At 39.1% G+C, this 15,001-nt stretch overlaps 1 protein-coding gene across 1 annotated transcript in view; it reads left to right on the forward strand.

Annotated features, from left to right (window-relative positions):
• The window catches only part of CUNH8orf34 (chromosome unknown C8orf34 homolog), a 241,430-nt gene that overhangs the window by 213,107 nt on the left and 13,322 nt on the right, over positions 1-15,001 (forward strand).

Consider the following 15,001-nt stretch of genomic DNA (forward strand, 5'->3'; position numbering starts at 1 on the left):
CCACACACATGTCTATTACCCTTATTGTCAGACAGACTGCAATAACGTGTATGCCAGATGTGAGCATTCCCCTAGCAGTAAACTCTTACAAGCCTCCTTGGCTGTAAAAGAATTATAGAATTTGGATAAGCACCTTACTCACATTTATTGGGTCTATTGAATATGTAATACACATGAAAATGAATAAGTAGTATCTTTACTTGATTTTCAGTGAAAAATGTAGAGACACTTACCTATGGTTTTCTGAATGCCTTTGGGTTGTCTGTTGCTACCGTCTGAATGTTTGTCCCCTCCAAACAGCATATGTTGAAATCCTAATATCCAATGTGATGGTGCTAGGAGATGAGGCCTTTGGAAGGTGATTAGGTCATGAGAGTGGAGCCCTCATGAATGGGGCATGTGCCCTTCTGAAAGAGACCAAGAGAGCACCCTGCCCTTCTACCATGTAAGGATACAACTAGAAGTCTGCAACTCAAAAGATCTCCCTCACCTGACTCTGCTGATACCCTGATCTCAGACTTGCAGCCCCAGAACTATGAGATATAAATATTTGCTTTTTGTTTGTTTTAAATTTATCTTTATGTTGAAAGTATTACAGATTTCCCTCTCATTTTCCCCATTGAACCCTTCCAGCCTGCATTTGCCTCCCACCCCAAGCCTTCACTACATTATTGTCTGTGTCCATGGGTTATGCATATCTGCATATAAGTTCTTTGGTTAATCTCTTCCCACCCACCCACTCACCACGCCTTCCCTCTGAGATTCAACAGTCTGTTCCATGCTTCTATGTCTCTGGATCTATTTTGTTCATCAGTTTATTTGTTTTTATAAGCCACAGAGTCTATGCTATTTTCTTATAGCAGCCTGAATGGACTAAGATGCTTGGAAGTACACATTTGTTTTAAACCTGTTAAATTCTTAAATAATATTTTGAGAGAATTGACACATAAAACTGTTCTTAGAAAATGATTTGGTATAGCATTGAAACAATACGCTATACTGACCTTCTAGGTTTAGTGCATTCATTCATTCAACAAACATCTATTGAGCATCTTCTATTGTAAAACACTCTGGGACATATTGGGGATCTGAAAATGAAAGATTTACTTCTTGCCATTAAAGAGCCTACAGTGTGAGGGGAAGGGCAGTTGAATGAGCAGATGTTGGTGAGAGCACAGAAATTATCTGACAGATATATACATAGCATGCACATGGCAGGAGGAGGCATCTAATGTAGTCTGCAGGGTGAAGGGTGATCAAAGACAGCTTCCAGGAGAAGGTGGTCTCTGGGTTGATGGCTTAGTGAGTTACTGGGAAGGTTCACTGACACAGAGGGAGAGAAGAGGCTCCCTGGGAGCCAACATGTAGTTCGGCACAGCTGGAGAATTAGATGGAGAACGGGGGTGGGTAGAGTGAAGGCTATGATGTCTGAGTTCTGGGACACAATCAAAGTAGGAACGATTTATTGAGTGCCTCGCACTGTAATTTATAGGTACTATCCCTGTTCTTTTATTGAAAGCATTCTTATTCTTTTTATTCTTTCCACAACTGAAGAAAGAAAAACTTAGGAGCCTAAGTGGCTTGACCCAGAGGCCACACGCCTAATGAGTAACCCACAGAAAAGGTTCAGACCCAATCTTGTCTCCAAAGTCAGTGCTTTTTCTATTGATTTGGGGCTTGGCTTCCCAGGAGTGTTGAATGACATGTTTATATCCTGCAAGCCTTAAAGAGACACTAAAGACTTGCCCTTACTTCCTCTTCCTGGCAGAAATACACTAATGTATCTGGGCATGGAGTTTTCACAATATTATTAATTAAATTATTATAACAACATAACACAAGCTTTGATGATTAACAGTAATTTTTTTTCCTTTAAGTTACTTTCTGTGTATTTGAGTGGGTTCATTGTCAACAATACTAATTTACATTTAGGTTTAATATAAATAACTACAGGCCTGGTGCACAGATTTGTGCACCAGTAGGGTTCCTTGATCTGGCCTGAACCCTCTTGTAATCCGGGACCCCTCGGGGTATGTTGGATAGCCTGTTTTAATTCGATCCCCACAGGCCCGATCCAGACAGGAGGGAGCCCAATCCTGTGCATTGAGCGTCTGTCCCTAGTGGTCAGTATGCATCATAGCGACCAGTCAACCGGTTGTTCGGTTGTTCGTTCATTCGGTCGCTTAGGCTTTTATATATATAGATGGGTTGACCTGGCCCTGGATTAGCAAAACCAAAAAGTAGAAAATAGCAACATAATGTAATAAACAGAAAACTGGATTAGGAGTCCATGCAGAGGCTTAAATCAACCTCTGTCAAAGTGTAAGCATTCAGTTTGACTAGAGTGGTTGATTTCATTATTAGAGGGTTCATAGGATTCAAGACTCAAGTCTTCTTTGGCATTTTCTTCATCTGCAAAATGGAGATAATTTCATTCCTGTAAAATTGCTTCACAGGAATAGTGTGAGGATTGAATGCAGTGGACCTGTGCTTGATCCATAGCAGCTACTAGATATAGGCCATTTTTCTTTCCTTTATTCAGACATCGCAGTCAAAAAACAAGATTACCGATGGAAGACTTTTCTACCTCCTGGTTCTGAATTAAATACAGAAGGGTTGTAATTATGGGAAGCAAAAGTCACTGTAATTCTATCCCCTAAATTCCAATCTGCCTCAGTTTACATGTCTAACTTTTGAACTTTAGGAAGAGACCACATTTTCTAGGAGTAGGAAATTTAACAGTAAAATTTTTCATCCTCAATGAGGAACTCCTTCCATAGCCCACTGCCTGCTCTTGCCCCCAAGATTTCAGGCAACAACTCTCTCCTGAAACAACCTGCTTCCATCCATATTTTATTACTGCTCTTGGACAATGCCTCTTCATTTTGAGGGAATCTGACTCCATGAAACTTTCAGCTAAATGCCTTAATTTTGCTCTGTGAAACAAGAAAGAACTCTAATTTCTCCTCTGTCTTCGAAGTCTACAGTTAAATATCTCAATCACTCTCTCCTCTGTCCTTCTGATTAAAAATGAGCAACCTCTTTAATAATCCCTTATGTGATATGACCTTCTATCTAGACCTCTCACCATTTTAATCACTTCTCCTTCTGACATACCAAACCTAGGCACAATACTTAAACCGATCAGCAATGTACAGTTCAACTATTAACAACCTAGAGGAGTTGATTGTACTTTCATTAATAATGTCTACTATTGGAATAGCTTTTTTCCTTTTTAGGAATTTCCACTGCACTGCTGGTGTACACTAAAGTTGTAGTTACCTTATATTTGCCTCTTTATTTTTTTAAAAAATATGAACTGCTATGTAGCTATGTTTCTTTAATTCTATATTTATGTGATTTTTAAAAAAATCATGATGGAATATTTTGCAATTTCATTAGGTTAGTTTCAGGTTCTTGGAACATTTGAAAATGTATGATTGTGCCTTTTTTTTCTTTTCTTTTTTTTATTTGCCTTGTTTTATCTCTCTTGCTGTCAAAGCTCTTTCTTGTCTACAGAAGTGACCAGCATTTGCCTCCGTTCATCTCCTTGGCTGGGGCACATTGTGTGTGATTGTACGAGGAGTTCAGCCCTGAGTCTGGCGCACAGCCAAATGAGTCATTACAGAATCTCCCAACATTCAAAGGCAAAATTCTGGGTGGCAGGTGCCTTGATTAGCTTGATTTGTATTGTCTCTGGGCTTCAAAAATGCATTTTACAAGAGTACAGAGAAGTGTTTCCCAGGATACTTGTTATCTTTAAAAATACTGAGGCTGCCTTTTCATGAATTGGCTTTATTAAGTTGATATGTTAAACTAACTGGCAGTGGATGTAAGATGAGTTACATTTAACTTCTAACCTGCAATGTTGCTCTGAGTTCGAGGCAGGGCCAAATAGTTTGGCTCTGAAGTTCATTGTCAAGAAGTATCCAGGATTTCTAATGTTTATCACAATTAACATTGAGAGTGTGTAAAATTAGGCTACACATGTTATAAGAATCCTTTTTTCTCTTGAAATTTTTGGCTTTTAGATTTCCAGACCTGGCAGGCAATCTTTTGGCTCTTCTGCTTCTGATCCTAGCTGTTCTCACAAAATGCAAACACATGCAAAAACATTGTAATAAACCTCAATGTTCAGTCATGTTCGGTAAGACTTCAAAAGATGTTTGCTTTGAACTTGGTTCTAAAGATGGGCATACCTTCATGAGAATGAAAGATATCTTCTTACTCTCTATGATGTGGTTTGGCCCTTTCCAGGACCCTAAAGTAATCTTTGTTCTGGAAGGCACATTAAATTCACTTTTGGACTAAGAATTAACATAGAAATTTCCTCCTATAGAACATCTTGAGGCTCTGGTCTCCAAAGGGGCAAGGATTTTAGACCACAAAGGAAAAACTACACTGCATCAAAGAGGCTTGGAATGTCATCATGAGCTCTGTGCCCTGTCTTAGATTTAATGAAGCCTTTAGATTGTGGTTCGTGAGGTTGGTGGGTGTTGGATGATATGTCTAATCTCTGATATCACTGTGCAGTTTACAAAAACGTGAGATGAGGCTGAAGGGGTGTAGTAAGCCCTGTAGTTAGCAGAATATGATTGGAAAGGTACCTTCTGTAAACAGGTCCTTCCACATCCTTCCCTGCTTTGTTTCATTTCTAAGTTTTATCCAGCTTCTCTAAGTCTGTCCTACAGAGAACCTTTGCCTTGATCCCACCTCAGATAGACCATTTTAGCTGGTGAGACTGAGGTCTCTTTTTGAAAATTCCACTGGAGCTCCCTCCATTACTGTTATTCTTATATTCTGTCATAGTTTATTTTTGTTTATCTATGTTTGGGGGCCATTATAAAACTCAGAACAAACATAGTCAATTTTCTTTCTCTAGTTCACATTTGGATGATAGTTTCTGTGGATCCTGAATAGATCTAAAGCATGATTTCTTGCTACTAAAATCTCCCTGATTCTGTCATTTCTATAATATTCAAAACTTTTACCAAATTCTTTGTCTTTCTATGTTTCTCAGCATATTTCCAAAATTATGTATTTTAAGCTGGCCTGTCAAGTCTGATTGAACATCAAAATATATCTTATGTTAGATTTTGTTGGCAATGTGGACCTCTGTTGACTTCTTCCCTCAGGCCCTGCAAATGGTAAGGATAGGTCTGTGAGACTGACAGTGTAGCAGGCCAAGGCAGTCAGCATGGCAAATGCTGTAATTATTGAGAGTAATGGGAACATGTGGTGGGTTGGGTGGGGGCAATGCAAGCATGTGGGTTAGGGAAGTCTTTCTGGAACCAGTGGACTGAACTTAGACTTGCCAAGAGTAGAATTTTACCAGGTGACATCAACAAGATAGCATGCTATGCACAAAGCAATGGGTTGAGGAGGGAAGGAAGGACAGAAGGAAGGACAAAAGGATGCAGAGAGATAGAGCCACTGACTGTGGGGTGACCTGGAATGTATTGAGCATGACTGGAGTATTGCAGAGGGTCATGAGTTGCAGGATAGATGGTCAGGAACAAAGTATTGTTAAAGAGATAGTCTTTCTCCATTTCCTCAACAATAAATTTACCTTGACTTGTGTCATTCACCTCTCTGCAGTTTTGATGTTCCAGACTTTTTAAGTTCCCTTTTATCTCATCCTCAGTCAACCTTCCATTTACCTATGCATTTACTGCTGAAAACATATTTTTATGTGAAGCCATTCACCTGTCATTAAAAGTGCAATAATTTTTATTGAAAGAATGACACAAAAATAAGAATAGGTAAATTAAAAAGTGGCATCTGATTTTCCCACTTTCAGGTCCTCATCCAAGCTGTATTCTTAAAGAATTAAGCATATCTCTAATTTTCCTACCTTATAGAGTATAAGGTTGGTTTTCTCTGCCTTTCATTCACTAAAATTCTGCTAAAACTAATACTAATAATTTCTATCCTGATTAATAATGATGACAGCCAGGAACTTAGTCTCATCTTCTGTGATCTAGAGACATTATTTTATCTAATCATCACAATAAGCCATGAGGCACATGGTGTTATAACGATTTACAGATGCGGAAATTGAGACCCAGAGCACTTATGTAACTTTCCCAGTGCACATGAGCGTAAGTGGCAGAACCAGGGTATGAACACATATTAGCTTGACTCCAAAGCCTGTACTCTTGCCTCTCTAGGACATCACCACCTTTTGCCACCTTCTGACAGTACGTGGAGTCAAGGCCAAGTCTTAGTCTTGTGCTCAGTCTACGTTAAGCAGAAGAAATACTGTACATAAATATAGGTGATGAGTTTGGATGCAATAGTGGAAACTGCCTTTTCACATTATCCTAGAGGCAGGGAAAACTTCAGAGTTAGTAACTGTGATACTGTTAATAAGTTAAAGAACCCCTTATCTCCTCCTCTGAGTCACTTCACTTACTCATTTGGAAGTCATCTCTTTTTCTTGGAAAATTGATTATACTTCTACACATTTCCCCCACGCAAGTCACAACTCTCCTAGTGACACTGTTTATGGCATCAGCTGCCAAGTTTGTGACAGGCCAGATCATTTTAATTTATGCATTTTGTTTATTTGGTTTGAACCACTTAAGGAATCAATTAAAAATAAAAACATTAGCCCCTTTCAAATCAACGTGCTAAAGATTAAAAATATGCTTTTGAATGTAAATGTGCTTCTGCATTGTACTGCCTGTATTTATTTACATTTACAAGTCAGTGAAAAAGAATTTTTCTTTCAAAGTTTAAATTATTCTATAGCTCATTAAATAATGCAAAGGTTTCTGACATGTGAAACTGGTCTTATTTGTTCTTGAGTTGAAAACTCAGACACATACGTTAAAAGAAACAAACAGAAAATCATTTGTGTCCATGCATCGGCTAGAAAAATCCCTAGTACTATTACTTATCTAAAAAATAAATCATTTTTTAAATGAAAGAAGCATGGGCTGTGAACAGGAGAAACAAAAAAGTCCTGGTGTTACATGAACATTGGGCATGTCAAGTTTCCTGCATCACAGTGCAGGAGGTTGGTCACTTTAGCCATTTAACCATTTTGCAGAGACACAGGTTAATTTAATTTTAAAAGAACACTTTGTATATCTGATTTAAATTATGAATCTGACATTCATATTTCACTGACCTTGGAGAATTTATACAGGTACTTTACAAATTCCAAAGTAGCATCTATTGATTTTTTTTAAAAGCTTAATGGAAGAGAATTTAAAGGCTTAATTATTTCAAATTATAAAAATCAGAATTGCCAACTGATTTTTATGAGGTTGGTGTTATAATTAGATTAGCTTAAGATTCAATCAGAAGGATAAGAGTGTCCTTTAACTACCTTTCTAGACATATAACTAGTAATTACCTCTTTACATAGACCTGAAGATTTGGATCAATGAAGGATTAGATATGTAAAAATGGAGATGTAGCCAACAAGAACTAGAGAATTATAAATTTCACTCTTATTTTTTAAGAGTTTCATTTGCACTTTACATTTATGCCTGTATCAATATAGTTGCCATTAGACATGGCTATCAGTTTCCTTTTAAATCTCTTTTTATTACAAATAGAACACAAACATATAAAAATCGCCCAAATCAAATGTTTGGCTTAATTATTTATTACAATGAGAATGCTACCCAGGTCAAGAAGTGTCCACAGTGTGCCCTGTCCCAATCACAACCTCTGCCTCTTCCCACAAATAACTAGTCTAACTTTTATAATAATCAACGACTTGCATTTTAAAAGTAGCTTTGTCACCCAAATATGCATCCCTTGACATTATGTTAACCTCGCCAACTTTTTAAAGTTAGATGTCCTTACGTCTCTTTTAATCTATAGGTTCCTCTTCAATTTCTTGCATTTTCTTACAATTTATCTGTTAATGTACCCTGACCCTTACCTGTAGAGTTATCCACAGGTATGCTAATTTCATATTCTTGGTGCAATGCAATATGTTTTCAGTTCTTAATATTTTCCTGAAAATTTTCTGGAAACTGGATAAAGCTACTCTTCAGCACAATAAAAAGAGTTACATATGTCTGGCTGGTGTTACTCAGTGGTTGAGCATTGATCCATGAATCAAAAGGTCACAGGTTCAATTCCTAGTCAGAGCACATCCCCAGTAGGGGGCATGCAAGAGTTAGCCAATTGATGATGTTTCTCTTTCATCAATGTTTCTATCATTCTATCCCTCTCCTTTCCTCTCTCTCTAAAAATCAATAAAAAACGTTTTTTAAAAAGGGGTGTGTAATATCTGGTTGTTTTCTCATTTTATAATCTTAGCAGCCATTGATGCTTAATGCCAGTACCTGTTTATTTACTAGTAGTTGCTAAGTGGTGATATTTGAACTCTGTTATTTTTTTAGTATTTGTATGTTAGAATACTTTTGTTAAGAAACTCTTTCCTTCATTTACTATTTGCTTAGCCAGGAATTCAGTCAATTCTCGTAAGAAAGGCAGGATAAATACCAATACTTAGAAGGCAAAAACTAATAACAATTTTTGCCCTCAAACAACTTAGGGTTAAATGGTAAAGAGTGATTTACCATTTAAGCAGTGATTATAATAGAGTGTGATATGTATTTTGAGAAAGATGTGTACAGTGTCAGAATATAGAGACATGAGTGACGGGGACAGGGTAGGAGGCATGAAACCATGGGCAGATCACTAGAGATATACACATTAAATACTGCACTTTACAGGGGTATAACTCTTTGGAGTTTCTAGTACTCTTTGACCTTCACAATCTCAGATGAAACACAACCTTGTGGTTCTGTTGTCTGTACAGCTTCAAAAGAAAGCCGTGACTCTCAAGATCTCATGGCAGATGATTTGCTGTGTTGCCACATTAAATCATTTTAGAAAAAATGAATACTCCTTTTTGTACATAATAAAAGTGAAATGGTATTAATAATTGACATGATAAATTAATCAGCACATATCAGAGAAGACACACATGACTAGAGCAATAAATTGTTCAAGGTCAAATAGATTTTTTTAAAGTCGATTGACTATTGATATATATCTCAATCTAATTTTTAAGTCATTGCAATTCAAAATCATTAACACTAAGCTATCCGCTCTTACAGCCCCACCCTCTTGTCCATCCCTTCACTTGTCCAACATCCACTGATGAAAGATTCTACTTTCCCAAACAGGGAGCCTCTCATTCATTACTGACTTTGTCCCCACCCCCCTTCTTTTTTTACATAGGATTAAAGGAAAGAATAAAATATCTTTTTTCTTTGCAACTGAATAACCACTTTACAGAAAATAATAAGAAACACTAAAATGTTTTAAATCATCAAAAATTTAACATTATAAGTAACTAGAGGCCCGATGCATGAAATTCGTGCAAGGGGCTTGGCCCTTGTAGCCCAGGCTGCCTCAGCTGGCCCTCGCAGCCCTGGCTTTGTCTGGAAGGTCGTCTGGAAGGTTGTCCAGATGGTTGTTCTGCTGTTCGGTCTAATTAGCATATTAGCTCTTTATTATATAGGATAATCATCAATTCCATAATTGCTTCTGCCCTTCTTCATTCTTTAAGGTAAGGGCATTACTGCTAAAGGCACTATTTAGTTTATTTTAATTTAAAAGTTGGTTAGGGATTGAGTATTCTCTGTCCCTTCTGAGGGGACAAATTTAGCTCCTGATCATTAGTGGAACTTAAAGTCAGAGTGGATCATAACATCTTATCTTTTTTAAAAATATGTTTTCATTTATTTCAGCAAGAGAGGAAGGAAGAGGGAGATAGATATTGATCACTACCTCCTACGGTCCCCCTACTAGGGATTGAACCCTCAACCCCACGTGCCCTGACTAGGAATTGAACCAGTGACCTCTTGGTGCATGGGACAATGCTCAATCAATCCACTGAGCTACACACACCGGGCATAACATTTTATCTTAAAACTAGAGGCCCAGTGCACGAAATCGTGCGCGGATAGGGTCCCTAGGCCTAGCCTGCGATCAGGGCCATCTTTTGCCCTCTCGCCAGTCCCCAGTCCAGCCCCACCACCACCACCCACCCCAGTTCCTCATTTGCCATCCGGTGATCAAAAGAACAGCCCACTCTGCCTTAAGTGCCTTGTGCCATCAAAAGGCACCTGGCCCTTTGCTCCCTTTAAAGAAGTAAAATAAATGCCCTCTCTCTGCACCTGTCTCTTCTCTCTCTTGTGAATCCTTTCACAGCCAGCGTCACCAGCCAAAACCCTAACAATGACGTGGGAAACTCAACCAGGAAGCACTATGCCTGTGGGAGGAGGTGCAGGGAACCAGGGGTGCCCTCTTGCTCCTGTCCCTCCCTCCTTCCTTCCCCCCTCCCTCCCTCACTGCCCCAGCAGCCTGGCTCAGCCCCTCTCCCATCATGGAGCTGCTCAGCTCAGGCTCTGGCCCCACCCATCCTGCAGGGAGGAGCATGCGCAGTTTCTTGCAGACCCAGAAGTGGCTATGGAGAAGAGGGTGGCCTTTGTGCTTTAAGGCTGATGTACTCCATCCACCTCCCAGCAATGAAGGGTGAGGGTCGCTGCAGGCGCTGAAGTCCTTATTGAAATCTCTGCTCTAGAGCCTCTCACAGCAGAGAGTCTGTGTCCCAGGAGGCTGTGTAGTGGAGGCACCACGTTCCTTTCAGAAGAAACTGAGGATTGATCAGAGCCTGTGGGTGGAGGGGAGGGACCAAGAGGTCTTCCCTCTGCCCCTTGCCAGTCTCCAGTCCCACCCTGCCGCCATCCAGCCTGGTTCCCCATGGTTCCCCATTGGCCATCCACTAATCGGAGCTTGCGGACTGGAGAGAGGGACCAAGAGGTGGTCAGTGCACCTCATAGCGACTGGTCGATCGGTCGTTCTGGTCGTGACGCCTAGCCTTTTATTATATAGGATGCTCCTATCAGTTAGCCTTTAGCAATGCTAAAGCAATCAGGTATCTTCTCTACTGGATAAAGCTGTCATTTTCAGAGACAAATGGTCTGCAATGCTGCTATATTTATCCATAAGATTGTGGGCAAATTTTCATTAAAAAATTCTGAATGATTTAAAAGATGTATGAACTTTCCAAAAATGTCTGCGTTTCTAACTGTGGCACCCACTATTTTACTATTTAGAAATAGATCCCTGCCTGTTCTCTCGGACATCAGTAGCTGCCAGTAGAGTATGCTGGAGTTTGGAAAGCTGAACTTCAATCCTCTACCATTTGTCACCAATGCAGTAGCTTTGTGTAATAATGTAATTAAGAAATATAGCACATAGCATCATTATCAGCATCTGTATTACAGGGAATTATAGTATAAAATTAGGAAATAACACATGATGTTAATATCTCTCTGTCTAAAAATACAGTGCAGAGTATAATTGGTGCTCCTCATTGTAATACTTGTGGTTTCATATATTTGCTCTGTTGTGCCTGGGACCTTGCACAAAATTTTCTTTCTGCCTGATATGAGTCCTCTTTCTATTCAGCTTCCTGTTCTGGCTAATTGACTAAGTCAAGACTAATTGACTTTGTCTTGAGGACTAAGCTTTATAATAACTTCCTCAACTTTCAATCCCTCCACATTGTCTTCTTCATCACATGTATCTAGTGGGCTACACCAGTTCCTAGCACATGTGAGCGCTCAACACATGCTTATTAAGTAAATGAAAGCCTAGGTGGTTTTCCTCCTATTTTTCCCCCATAGCACCTTGGGTTTACCTATGCCAAGTAACTTTTGCTCTATATTCTGATAACTTGTGTATTTGTTTCCTCAAAATGAACTTTTTATGATAGGGCTTAGTTCTTGTTCACCAGTTTGTCTCCACACTAGCACAGAATGTGGCACACCATAGGTGCTTAATAAATGCTGGTGGAATAAACAATGGGTGGACTTTTGTGGGTCCCTTGGGTTCAGAAATGTCCTGGCCATCCATCTCAAGCTCCCTTCTTCTATGGGTTCTAAAAACTTCATGTACGTCTTAGGAAGGTGCTTTCTGTGTTAGGATTATTGTTTAGTTTCATTTGAAAAAAGGTGGGGAGGAAGATCTGTGTTAGGATTATTGTTTAGTTTCATTTGAATAAAGGTGGGGAGAAAGATCATTCTGGTAGAGGTAAGGATCTCATGAAAATGTCTTTGACAGAAATTAGTACCAGAGCTCTTAGACACAAAAGGGTTGTGAGTAAATGTACTCTCCATACAAATGAAAGTCTTTATGCATTTTGTCTAAGGGTTAGTCAGAGGTAAATAAAAATTACCTACTGATTGAAAGAAAAGCAGCATGGTATAGTGAAAAATGGCAATAGATTCAGGAGGGTGTGGGCCTAGTCCTACTTCTGCCTCTAGGATATTCCAACTCAATGAAAATGTCTCCTTAACTGCAGAATAACTAGGGGAGTGACAAGAGCTTTTGTCTCTAACAGCCATGTCAGATGTTTCTTTTTCTCAGTTTATATTTTGTAATTCACATTTAAAACATTTTTATCTCAACTTTGGTTATATTTAGGCTCATGATAAGTAAAACCACATTTCAGGAAATACCTTTTTTTCCTTTTGTTTAAGGCACAGTTTCCATGTATTCTGCCCTTTCCCTCCTTCACATGCCCTGTCTGCCTCCCTTATACCCCCTTTCCTATCTTTGTTTCTCAAGGGAAGTTGCATTTGGATATTTTTAATTCATTTCCAGGTGCTTCCAAAAATATTATGTTGTTAGAATGACTTGTTATTTAAAATGCCAGTTCTTTAAACCTATGGAAAGGATGACTGAAGTTGATAGCTTTGTGTTTTAGAAGATATTTTATTTCACTAGCGCCCCGACAGAGCGCTCTTGATTTGGGCTGTGTCTTCTGATCCTAACACATAGAGATCCTGCCCCCTTGTTCTTTTTTTTTAATTCTTTATTGTTTAAAGTATTACATGAGTCTCCTTTTTCTCCCCCATTGACCTCTCCCCGACAACCCTCTCCCAAACACAAGCCCTCACCACCACCACCACCCCCGCCCCCTGCCACTGTCTCTGTCCATTGATTTTGCTCATATGCACGCGTACAAGTCCTTTGGTTGATCATTTATCCCCTCAACCCCCCAACACCAACACAACCACCACCGCCGCCTTTCCTCATAGGTTGTGCAGTCTGTTCGATGCTTCTATGTCTCTGGTTCTATTTTTGTTCATCAGTTTATGTTGTTCATTATATTCCACAAATGAGTGAGATCATGTGATATTTATCTTTCTCTGACTGGCTTGTTTCGCTTAGCATAATTCTCTCTAGGTCCATCCATGCTGTTGCAAATGATAATAATTCCTTCTTTTTCTTGTCCACTTGGCCTTGTACCCCATTTGTAATCCTCTCTGTGAGGTGTTTGTTTCCTCTGTATTTTCCACCTGCCATCTTTGACTCCATACTCCTCCTCCTCAGTGCTCCTCCTCACCAGTGCTGTCCGTGTCAGTGACTCAGGAATGGCAGTTACAGCCATGCGTCCGTTCTGTGTGGTCTTTGAAACAAACAGTGTTGTGTGAGTTGCTCCTTTTCTCTGCAGTAGAGTTGAAGAGGACTACCTGACACTGTGGGAAGAAGCAAGCCTGAGAAGAAGCCTTATAGGACACCTAGTGATTTAGTTACATTTGATCATCAAGAAAGCCACCAGTTACCACTGTGCCTTAGCATAAGAGTGCATGTGTCCAGACAAACAGGGAAAACCATTGCACTCCAGCTCCAGGGAAACCAAGCACCCTCTTCAGTGAGCACCTAGGGACTGCGCTGCAGCATCTCATCATTAGCCCTCAGGTGTGCAGAGGCCATCCATCCAGACTACAGATGCTGGCCCCTCCAGAGAGCATCTGTAACAACAAGCAGTTTGTCACCTCATCCTCTTGCCCTTAGCCAGCCAGGCATAGGGGCAGGGATTATTAGGACAAAAGGACTGGTCTGTCACTCAGAAGATCCAATTGGAAGAACGCACAGCATTTCTTCTACTCTCGTTGTCCTAATGAGGGGAGATAGTGTAGCAAGTTCAACCATAAAAAGCCGTTTATCTGAAGTAATTTTCCAGCCATCTCTATATGCTTTGAGTTAAATTCCTCACAGTTAAGGGAGTTTATGTGGATTTGATTTTTCCTTATAGTTTATCTTTTAGTTTAAATACGTATAACTATCTTTCCTCTTTTGTTATCGTATCCATTGAGCTTCCTACAAGCTTGAAGCATGTGGAAACATCTCAACTGCAGCATATTAATTTTTGTTGTGAAAACCATGATTTGAAAAAATATTACCATTTGTAAGTTTTTAGGAATACCAGCACTTTATTTCTAGCTTAATTTTGAGCATGCTTTTAAAAAAATCCCCTCAAAGTGCTTTATAGTATACATCACTTTTTTAACTAAAGTAAGTTTATTTTTTATGTTTTAAACTTTTTGTTTCCACAAGGTAAAGAGGGTTAGAGTGGGATCCAGTCCCAGAAATACCCTGCTTAGCTCCTTGATTTTGAACCCTTCACTCAGCATTGTTCAATTTATGTATTAAATTGGCCTGGGGATGTCTTTTCTCAAGTCATCGTGCAAAACTAATGAAATGAGATAATATATGTGAAAGTTCTTGAAAAGTTAACAAAGAGGATCCTCAAAGAGTTAGAAACAAAAGTAAACTTATTCACACTTATTTAGTTATCATTTAAACACATATGGTGTTCTAGAGTTTATCGTTTTCTGGTATCTCAGAATTTATTTCCAAATGTCTCCTGCATGTAAGATAAAAATATAATTTATCCAAACTAACAAGTTGTTTGACAGTTTTGGTCACCAGTGTTCGGATGAACTTGTGATATATGTTTAAATTATTTTAAATGTCAGTGATTTAAACTGCAATGATTACCAGCATTCAATGAAGTGCTAGGAAAAGGCACAGTAATGGAGAATTAACTAATAACATACAAGTAAGGTGCAAAAGATTTATATAAACATTTGGGAAAAGGCAGGTTAATGACCTGTACACTTTCCCTAAAATATTCTTAAGTCCATGTATTAGATCCCCAAACACATTT

This window comes from Myotis myotis, unplaced genomic scaffold (assembly GCF_014108235.1).
Source record: "Myotis myotis isolate mMyoMyo1 unplaced genomic scaffold, mMyoMyo1.p scaffold_m19_p_16, whole genome shotgun sequence".
Taxonomy (NCBI): domain Eukaryota; kingdom Metazoa; phylum Chordata; class Mammalia; order Chiroptera; family Vespertilionidae; genus Myotis; species Myotis myotis.